Source organism: Panthera tigris, chromosome B3 (genome assembly GCF_018350195.1).
Source record: "Panthera tigris isolate Pti1 chromosome B3, P.tigris_Pti1_mat1.1, whole genome shotgun sequence".
In the NCBI taxonomy this organism is placed as follows: Eukaryota; Metazoa; Chordata; class Mammalia; order Carnivora; family Felidae; genus Panthera; species Panthera tigris.
This window is the reverse complement of record NC_056665.1, coordinates 122,700,196-122,719,243: the sequence shown is the minus strand read 5'-3', so window position 1 is coordinate 122,719,243 and position 19,048 is coordinate 122,700,196. Positions and strand designations below refer to the sequence as shown.

The 19,048-nt window shown below is 37.4% G+C and overlaps 1 protein-coding gene across 9 annotated transcripts in view; it reads right to left on the bottom strand.

Moving 5' to 3' along the window:
• The window catches only part of NRXN3 (neurexin 3), a 1,570,788-nt gene that overhangs the window by 951,405 nt on the left and 600,335 nt on the right, over positions 1 to 19,048 (bottom strand). The window lies entirely within an intron of this gene.

Genomic DNA, 19,048 nt, shown 5'->3' with positions numbered 1-19,048 from the left:
CTTTGGGATCAAAAAGACTGAATCTTAAGCTGGGCAAGCATTTTGCATAATTAATTCTCATTTCTAAAATGAAGATAACATCGACTTTATAAGATTGGAATATAGATTAAATAAGATTATGCAAGCAAACTGCTCATCCCAATGCCTGGCATGCAAAAAAACACCCCATCTTTGCTATTATTTTACTAAAACTAGTAGCCATCTGTGAAGTTGATGCACTTTATATAAGAGCAAAGCTTTTCAAAATTTTATTGCATATGTCCTCGTGAATGGACTTAGCATCCATTTTTGCTGTGACAGAGGAAATGGTTCAGGGAAAATCTGGAGGGGAAAGAATGGAGTAGTGTCTTCACTTGGTATTTAATTTTCATGCCTTTGAGATGTTAATCGTGAGATCCTCACACTTCTGTTTTCCACCAGGTGTGTAAAGGTGTGGATAAACTCAGCTAAGGACAAGTACCTGGGTCTTACAATATCTAGCATTTCTATTCCTGACAATTGGTAAGCCTTTTTTTTTTAATGGGTTCCTTCATCAAAAGGGTTTGCCTGTAAATAACAATCCGTGAGTAAAACAGTTAAGTTAAACGTTCCAACTATTGACAGGTACGTCGTGTGAGTTTAATTTCAAATATTAATTCCTTCTCACAAGACAGTTGTAAGCATTCTCTAACCATTCCCCAGCCCAGTGGCTTCATCACACTGTCTTCATCTTCCTCTGCATTTTCTTTTTCTCTGGGAGATCAGAAAAATACTGATTTTTTCTACAGTGGTAAGACACATTGCTCTTCTGCTGCTCCATAAGGGATATTGTGCACCCTTTCTCTTTCTCTTTGCCTGTCCTGCACAAATTTGTTGGGGCCATCTGCTGTTTTTGCTCCTTTCAAGCCTTTTGTCCCTGCTGCTCTCGCCATCCCACTCTTGTGGGCATCTTCATTCCGGCCATGAGAGTAGTTCCTTTCCCTCAGGTTCTGGGGATGGAAGGAAGGAAAAGGGCTCCCCGACTGACTATCACAGGAAACCGACTCACAGGAAATAAGGGGGCCTTCTTCCCTCTCCCTTCAGTGTTTCCACTTTTCTTCCTCTTTATTACCCCTGCAACAGAGGAGTAAGCCCTCTGTGTATGCTACAGATTTGAACGTGCCCACACTTGTGGATAATACCAATATTATTTCTGTCATCTCCAAGGTTCAGAACTAAATTTCATTCTATTTATGTGGCTGTTCCTACCACATCCAAGAGTTTAGGTCATAATATCCTCTCTAATTTGTACCTTTGCAGTGTTCCCTAACCCCTTCTTTTTTCTTTTTACTAATTCTGAAGAAAAAACATGTCCTGTGGTATCATTATAAGATAGTGTGACTTAGGTGACATAGAATGTTCATTTGATTATGCATCAGAAAGCGGAGGAGCACCTGGGTGGCTGAGTTGGTTTAAGCATCTGACTTCGGTTCAGGTCATGATCTCGTGGTTCATGAGTTCAAGCCCCACATCAGGCTCTGTGCTGAGAGCTCAGAGCCTGGAGCCTGCTTCAGATTCTGTGTCTCTCTTTCTCTCTGCCCCTCCCCTGCTCACACCTGTCTTTCTCTCTCTCAAAAATAAACATTAAAAATTTTTAAAGAAAGAATCAGAAAATGGAATTTATGAAGATTCAAGCCTGTTACTAATCACTCTGAGACCTGAGGTGATGCACTTGGATTCCATAAGCCTTGGTTTCCCACTTATAATATGTTGATATTAAAAAATGTGCTCCAGCAGGTCTCTTGGGAAGATCCTGAGCTCATAAGTATTCAGGACTTTGTTTCAGGAGACATGATCTCTGATACATTTTCTCTCTCTTCTCAAACACATATGCCTTTTAACCTCTTTCTACTGCAATGTAACATCAGCTATTCAGGAAGATGAACACTTAGATCATTATAAGTAAACTCCATACCTCCTGCCTTTACCCCTTGATATTTTCTCTTGCTTTCTACTCCCTAATGAGGGCCCTTCCAGGGGCCACCTTGAACACTGCTTCTGACAAAGTGCCAGCACAAGGCTTTGGTGATAACGGTGTAATCTTTTAGTGTTCAGATATTACATAATCAGATTTACTCTGAACTTTATCTTTGGAAGGAAAATTTATATATCCCTTTACGGTTTATTTCCCTATCTTCCAATAATCTTTATGTTAGAAAGCTCTGTGATTTTAGTCACTTGGTCAACAGAACAGCCAGCAAATTATTCCATTTCTTTTAAAAGCAACAACTCCTGGTCTCTAAGTTTTCTTCCCAAAATTGGTGCTAAAGTTGAGAAAAACTGTGTTTGTTGAGATGCTCTGAATCAATAGGTAGACTTACACTTTGTGGCTAATTGTTCTGGAAACAATTCAAATTAAACCTTCTCCTCTGTAACATGTAACTGACACCTGCTAGAATACACACAGACCTGCACACACATGCACACATACATATGCATTTTTAGGAACAATGAAAGGGATGTATTCCCATTGATTTATTTATCTTCTCACCAAACAGGAATGCAGAGTTTGGTTGATAATGTTAGCACATCTTACAGATCACTGATAAAGTGGCCCTTCCTAACTTTCAAAATATAAACTGTGCCTAACACTAATACTTATTAAACTTGTCACCTTGTAAATCTTATTGTGTATTAAATAAAATGGATTAGAGTACAAAAAGAAATTGTACAAAAGTAGAAAGGAAAACAAACACCATTCTTACTCAAAATTAGTGTCTGAAATATTTGGTGTTGAAAGGAGAGCAGGAACTCACCTCACTTGGCTCCCAGCAAGTGGTCAGATATCAGTGTGCAGGACCTCAACACAAGGAATACACATATACAGTTGACCCTTGAACAAATGGGTTTGAACTGTGCAGGTCCACTTATTTGCAGATTTTTTCTCGGACACTACTGTTAATATATTTCCTCTTACTTATGATTTTCTTAGTAATTTTCTTTTCTCTAGCTTACTTTATTGTAAGAATACAGTATATAATACATACAACATAAAAAATGTGTTAATCTCCTCTTTATGTCATTAATAAGGCTTCCCGATCAACTGTAGGCTATTAATAGTAACGTTTTGGGGGAGTCAAAGGTTATATGTTGGTCTTCAACTGCAAGGAGTTTGGAACCCCTACCCCTCACACTGTTCAAGGGTCAAATGAATTGTGAAGAAAAGAAACTATTATGTTGAACTGAAATGTTGAAATGAACCATCCCTGAACAAAATCTGTGAGAAATTCATCTGGATTTTTTTAAATTCTTTAAGTTTATTTATTTATTTTGAGAGAGACAGAGACGGCATGAGTAGGGGAGGGGTAGAGAGAGAGAGAGAGGGAGAAAGAGAGAATCGAAAGCAAGCTCCACACAGTCAGTGCAGAGCCCCATGTGGGGCTCAAACTCATGAAATTGTTGAGATCATGACCTGACCCAAAACCAAAAGTCAGACGCTTAACCAACTGAGCCACCCAGATGCCCCAGGATTGTAGAGATGTAGATCCTCTTTAACTTACAATGGGGTTAACATCCCAATAAATCCATCATTAAGTTGAAAATATTATAAATACAAAGTGCAGTTAATACACCTAACTTACCAAACATCACAGGTTAGCCTAGCCTACCTTAAATATGCTCAGAGTATTTGCTTACAGTTGGGCAAAATCATCTAACACAAAGCCTACTTTACACTAAGGTGTTGGATATCTCATGAAATTTATTGAATGCTGTGCTGAAAGTGAAAAACAGAATGGTTGTAAGTGTATGGCTTATCTACCCTCGTGACCGCATGGCTTAGTGGGAGCTATGGCTCACTGCCACTGCCCAGCATCACAAGAGAGTACCATACTGCTTATCACTATCCCAGGAAAACATCAAAATGCAGAATATGGTTTCTATTGAATGTGTATCGTTTTCACACCATCATAAAGTAAAAAAAAATCATAAGCCAAACTATTGTAAGTCAGGAGCCATCTGTACATACACCTGAGTTCCAATTTCTCTAGAGAAAAAGAAAATGAAAACAAGGGGGAGGGTGCCCAATATATATATAAGCATTCCTTTTGCATTTTCCTTGGAAATCCATAGTATAAGCCCCTAAAACTGGCATCGACATCTAAAATCCAGTTAACTCTCAATGAATGTTCTTGGAATAATAAGGAAGAGTGACAACATACAATACTAACACACATTTATCTTGCTTTATGAAATTTTCTTGATCTCAACCAAAACTTGGCCAAATAAGACTTCACCAAAACCTTCATTTTCTCTGAAATCTCTGATTTTACAGAGAAAGTAATATGTATTCTTTTAGGTTTCAAGGGTAAGAGACCAAATTCATTCTTTGGTTAATTTTCTTCCTTTTACAATGATGAGACAAAAAGTCATAGTTTTTTAGCTTGTACCTTTACAAAGAGTATTTATATAAATAATAAATTAAGGTAGAGGGATGGGCACATTTCATCACCTCATTGACCTAAGTATTTATTGAGCATATTCTATATCCAAGTAGCTTTAGGTCATGAAAATCAAACAGTGGCAAATATCAGCATAAAATTTCAGACTGTGCTGACATAAGATACCACTATATGTATGCACATATGTCCAAATTACAGACACCAATTTAACACAATTAAGTACAATGGCCTGAACTGTGATTTGTAAACACTTCTAGGTGTCTATATAGCCTCTCTTGTCTGGGTAGTTCACATAAGATCATTCCTAGGTTTGCAAGGTGTTTGCCTATTTTTAAGATGCTTAGAGAAACTTTACTCCTTCATTTAGCAATCTTTCCTAGAATCCAATAACTCTATTAACTTTGCTTATACTTTGTGAGGTCTTGAGTTAACTCTTGAGTTAACTTGAGTTAACTTGGGTTAACAGTTAACTTAAATCTGTTTTCTCCTTTTCTGCTATTTCCTCTACTTCTTCCTTTGATGAGACAAAACACACTCTCTTTTTGAAGCCACTTATTTATAATTTACTGCGTCACTCTCGCTTCCTATCTACTCTTTAACTGGGTACTTGATCCCAATCTGTTTACCCCATCTAAAATCCAGATGAACAAAAACTGTTAAAGCCCCTTCCTTAGTGGACTTTTCTAAACCAGGAGCTCACTACATAATAGAAGCAAACCAAAAGGTGATATATTTGTATCCTAGAGCCCAGGGACCATTTTTAAATCAGAGAAAAAGTGGCCTTAGCTAAAGCCACTGAAGGAGAAGTTTCTTCTGTTAGTATCTCTTTTAATCGGCTCTCAAAGGACATTCCTAGAAGTTGGGGATGGATTGTACTGCAGTTCTAACTGCTAAATGGTCATTACTTTTCCATTAATGGGCATCACATATGAATCACATACAGATCTGATAACGACTGAGCCACCAGCCTTTGTATGGCATATATGTGTGATTTTAGTTACCCAAAGGTACAGGTGTGAATCTTTAACATATTGATTCATCACACTAGGCTTCAACAAACTGGTTGAAACTAAAATACCAGATCTCCTAAAAAGAGGGTGACTCTTTTCTCCTCTTGGTGAACTAGCTCTCCTTTCTAATTATGGTCTGCATGAATTTGACTTTTAAAGCCATAACAGGAATGTGCCATGGTAGTTGAACAGACAGTAATGTTTTAGCCAGAAATCTATACCCTTGCTGCAAAAGCTCTTACTTCTCTGATTAGATTTTATTTTGGTTCCCATTTAGAGTATATGAACTTGATATTAGATGTTATTAAAGTCACAAATGTGATGATATCATCTAATCAGACCTGTACATTTTACAGATAATATTTTCATTTTAGAACACTATTAAGTGCTTTTTTTTTAAATGATGTCAAACTCCCAGAAACAAACACAGAAGAACTCATGAAGTCAAAGTATTTTCATTAGTTTTGGGTTAAGATCAAGTTTTTATTTATCAAAATGCAATGAATGGAAAAAAAATCCCAGTATGACCTCACAATGGTCTCATCAATAGTCTTATTAGTAATGTTACTGGTGCAAAATCCAATGCAACTCTGATGGCCTTGAAGTGTTTACTATTGTCCTGAGTAACTGACTGGAGACAGTAGGATGCTTAATTTACGGGCATCTATTAAGCTACCAAGTACGGTTTTAGGAATATGTAGCTATCCATTCCTGGACAAGGATAGTTATCAAAAGATCATCTTTTCAGCCATAATACTATGACAGTATTAATCATCATCACCACCACCACACATATAGCACATATTATGTTCTAGGTTCTGTTCTCATTCAGAGAAGCAGATCCTATAATCATGCCCATTTTACAACTAAGAAAACTGAGAGCTGAAGTAAATTGTCCAAAGACCCATAGATCATTAGTGTTAGAGACAAAGGTTAAACCCAGGCTATTTGGTTCCAGATTCCTCCTTGCTCTTGGTAATTGCACTAAAGCACCTCATTGCTGGGATTCTAATGTAGATAAACAGGAGTATAAGAGGGAAATCACACAGAATTACCATAACACATTGCCATCTTTCTACAACACCCCTGCTTCCTAGAAAACAAAAACAAGATTAAAAACAAAAACAAGATGTGAAATACTGCTGCAGTATATTTGCGTTGAAAGATTTCTGGGCTAAGTCCTCACCAAAGTTTCTAATAACAAGGGTCCCTACATACACTTGAAGGAGAGGATGGATGGAAAAGATGTATGGGTGACAGTGGCTCTCAATGGAATATGTGACAGCAACATTTTAAAGAGCTGTTTTGAGAAAATGAATAAAAAGCGTGATTATACAGTGTTTGGCAAGGGTAAGGGGAAACAAACATTCATTTATAGCTGATATAGCTGGTGGAAATGTAAATCTGTACAACTTCTTTGGAGGACAACTGGGCAATATCTATCACCTTTTGTAATGCACTTATCTGTTGACCTAGTTAGTTCCACTTTTAGGGATTTATCCAATAGATAATCATGTACATACACACAAAGACTAACAAACAAAAACACGCATTTTCTTACTTTTTGTAGTAGTGAAAAGCTAAAAAACATTAGTAATAAAAATAAATGCTTATCAGCAGGGTGCTGATTTAATCAACTATAGTATCTCCATAAAATGCAGTATTATGTTACTATTAAAAAGAATAAAGGAGGGCCACCTGGGTGGCTAAGTTAGTTAAGCATCCAACTTCAGCTCAGGCCATGATCTCATAGTTGGTGGGTTCAAGCCCCACATAGGGGTCTGTGCTGACCACTCACAGCCTGCAGCCTGCTTCAGATTCTGTGTCTCCTTCTCTCTCTGCCCCTCCCCTGCTCATGTTCTGTTTCTGTCTCTCAAAAATGAAAAATTTTTAAAAAAATGACAAAGGAAACCTTAATATTCTTAGATGAAACAGTCCCTAAAACATTTTAAGTGAAAAAGGACAAGATTCAGAAGAATGTGTTAATACCGTGTCAAGAAGGACAAGGAGGGAAAAGAGGAGGGGTACAATATGGTTACAACTCTATGTTGTATACTCATAGATTATCTTTGAGAGAATATACAAAAGACTGGTAATTCTGGTTGCCTCTGAGAAAGAGAATTTGAACTCTAGGAATAGGGATGACAGTGAGAATTTCTACTTTACATTTGTTCCAGTACAATTTTTTACATTATAAAAAATATAAAACATTCCAAAGAGAAACAAAATTATACATACTTTTTTAAATCAGATTTTGAGAAGAGTAGAAAAGTAAGCATAATCATTTAGTATGGAAATAGAATCTCAGGTGTGATGTTGAGAGTTTGATACACAATACATTTTCATATAGAAGATCTTGCTCTGTGATTTTCCATCTCCGCTAAAACTCTAAGAGAAGTGATATGGCCAGGCAAATGACTAGCAGGTAGGTTATCCAAATATTGGAACAAATACCAAAGAGGGTTCTAGAATTTCCTTCTCAGAAAACTTTTAATAGTGAAGAAGTGAGCCTTCCTGGGTGACCTGAGGTATGAATTTCTGAATTAAAGAGATGAGCTAAACAAGTCAGCTCTGGAATTTCTAGATATACCAGACCTAAAGATAAAGCCACATAGACTGATAACATACAGAGCGAAGAAAGAGAAAAAGGAAGTGAAAAAAAATGAAAGTCTAGCTTAAAAAACTGCAGTTCACTAAGCTATGCCTAAATTAAGCAAGAAACACCCACACGCTGTTGACTTGGCCAAAACACTGGAAATTGAGTCTGCTTAAAAACAGACTAAGGCACAGAAGCTAACGCAAAAGGCAAAAACCAGGCGCTAGGCAAGCAGGTGCAAGAGAAGGAATATTTAGTAAATACTAGTGGCCTTCAGAGGTATGACTTGGAGGTATCATATCCTTGTGATGTTATCTTCATACAGCTCTTATATAATTGTGCATTTCTATGATGTTCCAAAGATAACAGAGTCTATGGAAGTGGACAGGATTACCAAAGCTGTTCTCTGACATGATTACAGTGCGACACTCGAGTGTTTTAAGGTCAATATACTTTTTTGCATGGCACTCTACTTTTTTTCTCCTTTACGTCTGAGAAGAAAAAACGAACCTTGTTAGAGATAAATTGAGACTTCAAGTTCAAAGTAGTTGGAGGAGGGGGTTCTACGTCTGCCTAAATAGCTAGGAATGTACACAAACTCACGATTTCCAGGTGAATCTTTTTAGAAAGATTGACAAAATGACCATACACAGAGGAATTAGCCTTTCAGAGAACAGAGAGACAAAAAAAACCAAAAGAATGAAATTGATATTCATTTATATGTGTTCATGAAATACACTCATGCTAAATTCATACATAATTAAGATAAGTCCACTATGTTTATTCAAGCTATGCTATGCACAGCTTGAAAGGGAGAGAATAAATTAGGGGCTAGGAAATAGTACGGCAGAGTCAGAATCAGACAAGGTAAAGAACAACAAAGCTTTTTCCATACTTTGATTTGAGCAAACATCCATGAGACCAATAAGAAGTCCATACCTGTTTCGAAACTGCATGGTTCTTAGGGTGCTGCCAGCCTCAAAGAACTGAAACCACAGGAACAAGTGATTTCCTCCAGAAATTCCCCAGAAAGCATCCCTGTTTTCTTTAGCAGTGCTTCAGGCCACCCAACAGTTCAATCACCATGATGCCTGCCAACTCTGTTGATCTTTTGCTATTTTAAAGTATGTTCTAAGCTGGAATTTCCTTATATGTTTTTGAATAATCCAGCCAACTGAACCAAATCCAACAATGTCCCAATTTCAGCCAAAGACCTTGATTCGTACACTAATATATGTTTGGTGATAGAAGCCAGAGAAGAATTTATGATGTGGTATTCTTGGAGGATTTGGAAAGCAGGGGTAGCAAGATTTAGAATGAGTAATGATAAGTATATCCACAGATACCAGGTGGAAAGACAAGGAATTGGAAAAGACAAAGAGAGGAAGGAAGGTAGAGAAGCTGTTTTAAAAACAATGTTTCTTCTTCTTGGAAACCCTCAGCATGGAGGTGGGCCAAAGTCACTGACAGAAGGACCAGCCAACAAAGTCCAAAAGAAGAGGCTTTTCTCTCAAGATCACTGTCCTCTATCCTGGCCCAATGTTTCTCCTTATACTAGATCATCCTTCTTTTCCATGCTCTTTTCTCCATTAAAAAGGGTGTTACACCAACCCCTGGAAACAGCCATTTCCCCAAATGTTTGGCAGCAGATGAAGAAAAACAAAATCCCATAGATGATGTCATTCTGTATTTTACCTGACTTTCCAGGGGACAGGCATTCTAAAAAAAAGAATTACTGCAAAAGTTCACGACCTCACGTTCAAACATGGTCAAAGTTTGATTCAGCATGTCCCTTCAAGGGGTAAGGGGAAACTCTGCTTTGAAATGTAAGCAATAACACCCTCTGACTTCTACTGAAATGACACCTGCAGACAAGACTGAGAGAAAAGAGGAAAATTCCTCTCTCTCAAACTCAGGATACAAATCAACCTTATCCCAAAAACTGCTTAAGTAGAAAGATCTGCACGCCTATCACGGAAACAACTTGAGATCCTATAATAGAGTGAACTATGAATTCTGACATCTAGTCCACAGGGAGAGGAGTTTAGGGGTTCTGATTACCTGTACCGGTTTCAGTTGCATAGCCTTCTCGTACTTTTCCACCCAAGTGCCAATAATGCCAGGGATGGAAAAGAGAAGATACATAATAAAAATGACATGTCTTTGACTCTTAGTTTTTCTTATAACATAAAATTCATGAACTAAATAGGATTCACATTTATTTGCATTCTTCTGCATAATATATCACTTTAGTTTCAATTCAAGGTTTTACTCCAAATCAACAATTAACTTTAAGAAAATGTAACACTCTTACTTTGTGACTCTATACTACTCTCAGTACACATCTACATGCCTCAGCACTAAAGAGCTTAGATTAAAGGACTCACGCTTTATTTTCCTTTGTTTCTATTCAACCACTGTTCAGTTAGTGGGCACTATATATTCTCTCATGTTCAAGCCAAAATTAACTTCCTTGGTATGTTAAAGCTTTATCTTAAGAATTCAAAGTTGATTTCCAAAATCCAATCTTGGCTCTTTATCTAAATATTGAACTAAAACTAGTTATACTCTTTCTATACTGTGATCAAAGTAGGGAACACATCTTTGCTGACATATTTCCTCTCAGTGATGGTTTTGGTGGCTCTGAATAGAAAATCTTTTATCAGGTTTAGAAAACCTGCTAGCATATATGACCTGGAGAAGAGGTATTGTCTTCCTAGAAGAAAGAATTCTGGAACTTGTCTTACGATGACTTTTCATGGCTGATCAGATGGAATATGTGGAATTAGTTACAAGATAAAGTCTGGATAGAGCACAAAAAGCAAATCCTGATATTCTGATCAAATAACTACCTCAGTTCTCTGTTCTGCAAATAGGCATCTATGCCAGAAGACGCCAGATTCAACCTTGAATGAGATTTTTCCACCTTCATGCTCAGCTCCATCTTATTTCCTTCTAAATATTAAGCGAATGAAAAAAACTTTTCATGTATATATATATATATATATATATATATATATATACACACACACATATATGTGTGTATATGTATGCATATATGCATATATGGTTTTTTGTTATATGTATGTATGTACATATATATGTTTTTTGTTTTTTGTTATATATATGCATATATATGTTTTTTTAAGAAGCCAGACACAAATGACTGCATATTATATGATTCCATTTATATGAAAAGCCCAGAAAAGGCAAATTTATAGAAATAAAAGCAAACTGGTAGTTGTCTGGGGCTAAGGGTAAGACCAGGGAGTAACTGCAAATGGACAGGAGGGAAATTTGGGGAAGTGATGGAAATGGTCTAAAATTTGATTGTGCTGGTATCTAGACAACTCTATAAATTGAATAAAAATCACTGAATTGTAAGCTTACAGTGGATGATTTTTGTGGTATGGAAATTATATCTCAATAAAGCTGCTTAAAAGAAAGAGAAAACACCAGTCTTTAGAAAAAAAGGATGTTTCAATTAGGCCTTTAATGATCTAAATATCATGGGAAATTTCTGGCTAATTAGAAATGTTTAAACACAACAAAATAGGACGCTGCTTAAATTAGCTGAAAGTGACGCCAAGACAAGCATAAAGCACTCTACTTTAGGAAGTGGTTGTTTATATCGATTTTTTTTATATTTCTTTTGTTAATTTACATGGAACATTTCCCTCCCCTCCCCCCCCAAAAAAAAAAGACAAAAAGAAAGTGGATTTGGACTTTATTACTTTGTAATCCTGATGAAATAATCTCCCAAGAAAGAGGGTTAAACTAGTAGCACCTATAAAATATCTAATGTGATGGAACAAACAAGGAAATATAAAAGTTGAATTATTTCCTTTTTATTTTTTTCCTACAGAAAGACCCTAGTAAGGAAAGAAGCAAAAAATTAAGAGATAATACTGAGAATTATGTGTGTTAGATGCTGAACTAATCTAATTTTGTCTTCCTGGGTCAACAGGACAACCATATTCCCCAACTTCCTTTTGCATTTTGGACGGAGTCATATCTGACAACATATGGGCAGAAGTGATATACTGTATACATCATTTACAGGCAAGGCAATAAAAACACAATGCATAACCATCCAAGCTCTTTTTCTCTACACTATGGATATGGCTGGAAGTGAAGAACTCCAAAGTGGTAGACCCAGGTCATAAAAGAATCCTAGATGCCTGAATTATGTCTTTGAAGAGAGCTGTCACTGGCATTGAATTCTGCCTGAACAAGAAAATAAATCTTTCTTTTGTCAAGCCATTAAAATGTTGGGATTGTTTATTATAGCTAATTACCCTAATTACCTTAGTTATTTGTCTTAACTGATATACTATAAGACTCAAAATATATTTCTTCCTTCATTTATTTTATCAACTAAACATTCTTTCTGCCCATCCTTCCTCTTCCTCTTCCTATTCTCCTACCTCATGACTCCAGTTAATGTTCCTTTGTGAGGCAGAAGAAGAAACACATAAGTAATATTCAGCCCGCACTTCATTAACACTCTTCTTCAAGAACCAGAATATTTGAATGGGGTAAAGTAAAAATAATAGGCTGCAATTTTTCATTCAGAAGAGCCAGACTGTGTCTCGAGTCTCTGGTTAAAATGTTACATTATCACCAAGAACAATGCTTTGCCTACCCTCTGAGAAAAAAAATCCCTACAGTGATAAATGCCAGGAAAGAAACGTCAGAGTTGGCAGTCACCTTCTGGGTCATGAACTTTGCCATTATTTTCTGAAGCTTTTGGTAGTGGAGAAGTGCATTCTGGTTGCTCTTTTTTTTTTTTTGGTCCACCCTTGAGGATTATTTCCCCAAAACAACAAATTACCATTTATTTCATTTTCAAGTTGTTTGCTTATACAGGTGCCCTTTCCTCCTTTTCTGCATAAAAAGCAAATGCAAGGAAAGAAGAGAGGACCCGCCCCAGTTCAGAAACCAAGCCCTGAGCCACACTCAGCCCATTACCCTCACCAGCCCTTCATCTGGTCAACCCCAGCTCCCCCACCCCCACAACTCCATAGTCAGAACATAAAATAATTCAAATAAAAAACAGCTCATAAAACAGTAAACAAAATAAAGCCAATTTTTTTCTTTTTTAAGAACAAAATGAAACTTGAGGGAAAACTTACTGGAGTTACAGTTTATCCTGATACAGTCTAGATGGGGAAAAATAAATGAAAGATGAAATCGCATCCTTCAAGGTAACAGCTGCAGACATCCAAAAACAATCAGTCCACCCTTCCGGGGACAGACACACGCAAGAAATGTGGCCATTTTATATATATATAGTATGTACAAGTTTAAGGGTGGGTGTATATGTACAGTATATTATTTAGTAAAGTTGGATACATATATATATACACACACACACATATATATATACACATATGTATAGAGATATATACTGATATACATATATATCCACAATAGACACCGAATATGCTGTTCCTTTTTTTCAAAAACCTATTCATTTATATAAAGTATTTCAAACCTGAACTTTGAAATATTAATTTTGCTCAACTTGGAAAATGATGCAAAAATTTCCCCACCAAATGCAGGTTATATTCTATTGCCCCCATAATGATTTTTCTCAAAATTTGTCTTTAAAAGTAGCATTGACACAATTTTTGTATTAGTATTCCAAAGATATATTACCAATCTGACATATTAATTTTTTAAAAGATTTGTTCATGAAGTTTCTCAGTGTAGTATTTAACCCTTTCTCTTTTTCTAAAAACAAACTCCCGCCACCCTCTTCTTTGCTTGGGCCCCAGATGCTCTAAAAATTTGCGTAGGCAGAGCTGCCGTTATCCCTAGATATAAGGAAAGGGTTAATACCACCTGGTCATTTCCTGTCATAAAATGGCCACTTGCAAACAGCTAACCGCACAAACACCCATCCCAGATTTTAGAGAGGTGGGGTTGGGTGTAGGGTAAAAGGAGCTGTATGATGGTAATACAATTGACTGGTTTCTCTGCTATTGTTTCAAAGGCTCCCAGACCAACCCACTCATGAAGCCCATCTCCGTCTTCCTGCCTGAATGCTCAGACTAAATCACGTGCCTATAGCATTCAAGGAGAAGGCGAGACAGGTATATGGGGAGGAGGTCTCAGGCACCTTTGACATCCTACCTATTTCATTCTATGATTCTGCATCTTGAGGAGAGAAAATTCTTTTTTTTTATTGTTTAATGGGAAGGAAAGGGAAGAAAGGGTGGCTAATTTTCCAGTGCTGGTAACCAGACAGGGTATCCTATGCCAGAGATCAGAATATCTATCCTTTTATTAGTATGTCTTTAGAGTCGTGGACACCCAGCACAAAAGGTTTTGAGTAGAGTCAATGTTTATTGGTAGGGGATTAGGTAGAATGGTTAAAAAATGTCTGATTAATTGTTACAAAGTTGCCCAGTTGAAGATAAATTTGATATATCATGTGGGAATTCCAATATCAATTAGTTTAAAGCTAGATACTAAAAAGTAGAAGTAAAACAAGAAAAGGAAAAAAAAAGTTACAGGGAAAATTAGTTAGAAACTGAGCTCCTCTGCCTAAAGTTGAACCAATAGTTTGGAGGACTCTTCACGGATAATGCCACCATTTGAATTTCCCAAAGTAAACGATTTTAAGAAAGCAAGTGAAAAAGGAACCAGTGGCAAAGGACAGGGCAGAATGAAACTGTGTGCAATCCAGAGAGGAGAAATATATGACACCCACTCATTCTGAGGAAGGAGGCAGGATGCTTATTTGTTCCCCCGAAGAACATCTCTTGAGAAAAATCTGGGTTTGGTTTCGTGCGGTTAGGTTTGTCATGTGTCGTCAACCGCAACAGAAAAGTGGGAGCAAACAGCCCTGGAGCAACCGGTACGATCACCAAACAGAGGAGGCCATGCCCCTGGTGAGGACTAGGAAGGAGGAGGGCAAGTAGGGAGGAAGGGGTGGGGCTTCCGCTACCCGTTGCACCTACCATCAGGCGAAGCTGGAGAGATGTCCCTTCCTGATGTACTAAGGAGACAGGAGAAACAGGTGTATGCACATGCTTAAGAGAGAAGGGAAGAGAAAGAGTGGGCCTAAAGCAGCAAACCTGAGAGCTATAAATAAGAAGTGGTTCTCTTCTTTGGATTCTTATGCTGTTGAAGATTGTATTCTTAGACAAGGACCTGGTTTAGGGAGAGGTGCTGGCTACACTCAAATGGTTCCATGAACTGAATGGTGTCTCTAAACCAATGTGAGGAACTGGAGCTTTCAAGATGGTAGACAACTGGTTAAGTCAAGAAGGGGTGGGTTATTTTGATTCTTTGCTTGAAGAATAAGTAGTTCAAGGGGAAAAAAATATGTACCCCAGTGCCTTGCTCATAGGCTCTGAGAAGGTGGTCTTGATAGTGAGGGTGTATTTTTTAATGAAAAGTGAATCATGGGAACTGGGTTGGGAAAGCAACATCCTTTAGATCTCTCTTCAGTAGCAGCCAAAGTTCTACCTCTGCCTTAGCCTTGGCAAGGTATCTGAGGGGTATATGCATGTCTGTGTATGTCTGTGCTGTTCATTATGTTTAATTTAGGTTTTTCTATTTTATTTTAGTAAATGAAGAGAAATTATTTTCTAGATTGATGAGATTTGGGTTGAGAGCATGGAAGAGGTGAATGTGTCTTCAACAATGCACAGAGTAAATGGCAGTCAGTAAGTCTTTGTTGCCAGAGAGAACATCTGGAGAATTGGAATGCAATTAACCAAACTGCATGAGCCTCCCTATGAGCCTCCACCACTGAAGAAGCGTTGCTGGCATTCTGCTGAGGATTCTAAGGGCCACAAATGAGGTGTCAATACTGACTGACTTTTCAGCCATATGGCTCAATTCAAACCAGACACTAAGGAAAAAAGATTCCCTCTGTGCGTGTTTAAAAGGTAACCATCACGAAAGCAGTCATCAAGACCACCACGTCATTGATCCACAGTATTGAGCTGTGGGGATAACAGATAACCCATGTTGATCCAGCATTTTAGAAAGTCAGGTTCTAGGCTCAACTCCAATGCCAACTTTTTATGTTAGCTTTGAAAAGTCAAACATCTCTTTGTTTCACATCTGTAAAAGTAAGCATAAAAACATTTGCATGATTTATCTCATAAAGTTACTGGGCGACTGAAATAAGGTTTTTAAATCTTTAAATATACTATGATAATGAAATTATTATATGTTTTAATTGTAAGAGATCAAAATATGATTGATCAGTAGCCAATCTCTCAACTTTTAAAAATGTGCAGTGTTGTAGGAGCTTTTTCAACACCAGCTATTACCACATCTGCTGTCTTCAGAGATCAAGACCCTCAGGGAAGCCTAGTCTCCTTGACATTTAGGAGATGGATACATTACATCAGAGAAATATATACATACTAGACTTTATATTATGAGCTTATATGTGTGACCAATTTGAAATAAACTGTAATATCATTTGAGCATATGCTAGAAAAGAGACACAATTGAAATGGTGAACAAATTGATCAGCTTGAATTTAATTCTTGTGGAATAAATGTGAATGCAAACCCTACTTAGAGATGCTTTCTTCCCTCTTCCAATGAAAAGGGAAAAATAAATTCATAATAAGGAGAGAAAACATTTATAAAGGAGTATATTTGGGGAGAGAAGGGAAGAAGAACCTTTAAATGAAGCATGGATGTGAACAGTTTTGTATACATAAGCACAGGGAATTTCAGTGAGGTTTTTCAAGTTAGGTTTGAAAGAAAGTTAAAGAAATTCAAACCAGTCATTGTGATGAATCCTACTCTTCAGGGGAAAAAGAAGTCACTATTGCTTCTGAAAAGCACAAGGTTCTCCTACTCTGTTTTGCCTAAGATATCTCTACCTCAGAGGAGCTAGACTGAGTGTGTGCTAGAAGTCAAGTAGTCTCCTTGAGAAGCACTTCTCTCATAGTTGAGGCACAGTTTAAAACAGAAAAACAACGGTTTCTAGGAATACACATGGGACCTCTGATTGTGTGTGTGTGTGTGTGTGTGTGCGCGTGTGTGTGTGTGTAAGAGAATCTGTCCACTCCTTCCTCATCCCTTTTTATCTTCCTCCATCCCATCTCTCCTCCTAAGATGTGAGACCTACCACCATTGGCTTTCTCATCTTTACAAAACAACATCTAAGAAGAAAAATATATTTTCTGTTTAAAGACAGTATACATTTCCACAGGGCCCCATGGGGCTAATCATCCTTATATATATGGTTCTCTCTTGCTCTGAAACATGCAGAGTTAAGAATTGTCGTCATGTTTTTCTGTAAGCTATTTAAGTCATTAGGTTCATTTTTTTGTTTTTTTTTTTATTTTTTCAAAATGTCTTCTGCTATTTTTCAGAGAAGTAGACAATCAGCTACTGGTTGTTGGTTTTAGGTCATACACGCTCTTTTGTTGCTTTGATGGGGGTAGGGACGATGGTGTAGGAAGGGAAGGTGAAAGGGACAGGGGTATTGCCAGCCCCTGCAGGCTGCTCAGTACACTCTGTTCTCAAGGCTGTTTGCTATGCGGGCCGCAGGCTTTGGGCCTTTGAAGGGTTGAATACCATCTTTTGATTTACCATGGTTGATGGTGGGGAGAATTAAAAACTCAAGAACACAAAGATCCAGCAAAAAAAAAAAATTAAAAAAAAAAAACCAAACACACACATACACAAACAAACAACAACGACAACAACGACAACAAAAAAACCCAAGAGACACACTAACAACAGAAATCAAATGAGGTTGGACAAGAAAAAGGGCATAGTGTTATAAAAGCTGCAAATTGGAAGGAAAAAAAGAGACATCACTAAAGCCACTGCTCAAAACAGTCCTCTGTGTCCTAGAGATATTTAGGATTGTAGTGTAGGCATTTTCCAAGTACAACCAGTTGACCTGACAGCAGGTAAGACTGGTATGGATTCCAAATCCCACCTTCCCACTAGGCCATCTAAGGTTTTATATGGTCTTGTGTCTGGTATATTTGTTCATCATGTCTTCTCCGTGCCTCTGACAACCCATTCCACTGGAATCTTTAAGAAGGAGCTCTGTATCCAAACATATACTATATACCCAAATAAATCCATAGCTTAGGAAGCTTGAACTCAGCCATACTACTCATCCTGCTGACATAGGGCACTGACTTTCTACTGAGTAGAAATGAGGTTGGTTTCTTTCCTTCCAGAAATCAAGAGGTCCCCATTCTCCATAGAAGATCAATTAGAATCCAGTCAAGAAGGTCAGTAGCAGGAGAGAATGTGAGGCCATCAGGAGGGGAGTTCCCAAAGTATATGTTACATGTAATTGCAGTGGAAGAACAATAAAGCTGCAAATTTAAAACTGTCATAATTTTTAAATACTAAGGAAAAATTGATATGTATTACATGAGGAGGGCAGATAAATTGGAGAATAACAGTGTGACAGGACAATCTTTATAAAAGGGGCTGCTAGATAATGGGTAAGAATGTCAGGAAGGAAGAAGAGGATACATATCAGGAGCCACATTCTCCTTCTACATGTCAGAGACTCTATAAACTTATAGGATTATTTCTTTAATGGGACATCAGAAAAAAATCTGACTTGTCCTCCCCACTAGGCTAAAGTATGAAGAGATACCAGTGCCACCAGAATTCCCCATTTGAATAGTCATTGTAGATAAAGAAACAATGCAGCTCTCATCCTACTCACAAAGCTTAGTTCTCTCAAACCCAACCTCCATTTTGCCTCCATTTGCTATCCTATCTCTGCCTTCAGCTTTGACTGTTTTGAGTGGTGACCAAGGAGTTGGACTTAATGGCAATGTGATTGATCAAAAGATGGACCAAAGTAGCGTGTTTTACACAAAGCTAAACGGTTCCAAAAAACCAAGAAAGGAAACTTAAAAAATAAATAATCTAGTAAAAAAAAAAAAAAACCACCACTGTCAGAAACCAGAAATTGACATCAAAACCTCATGCAGAAACAAGGAGAAGGTGTTTGTTGCTGTTAGGTTTTATCCTTGATCTATTAAACAAGAGGTGAGCAGCTAA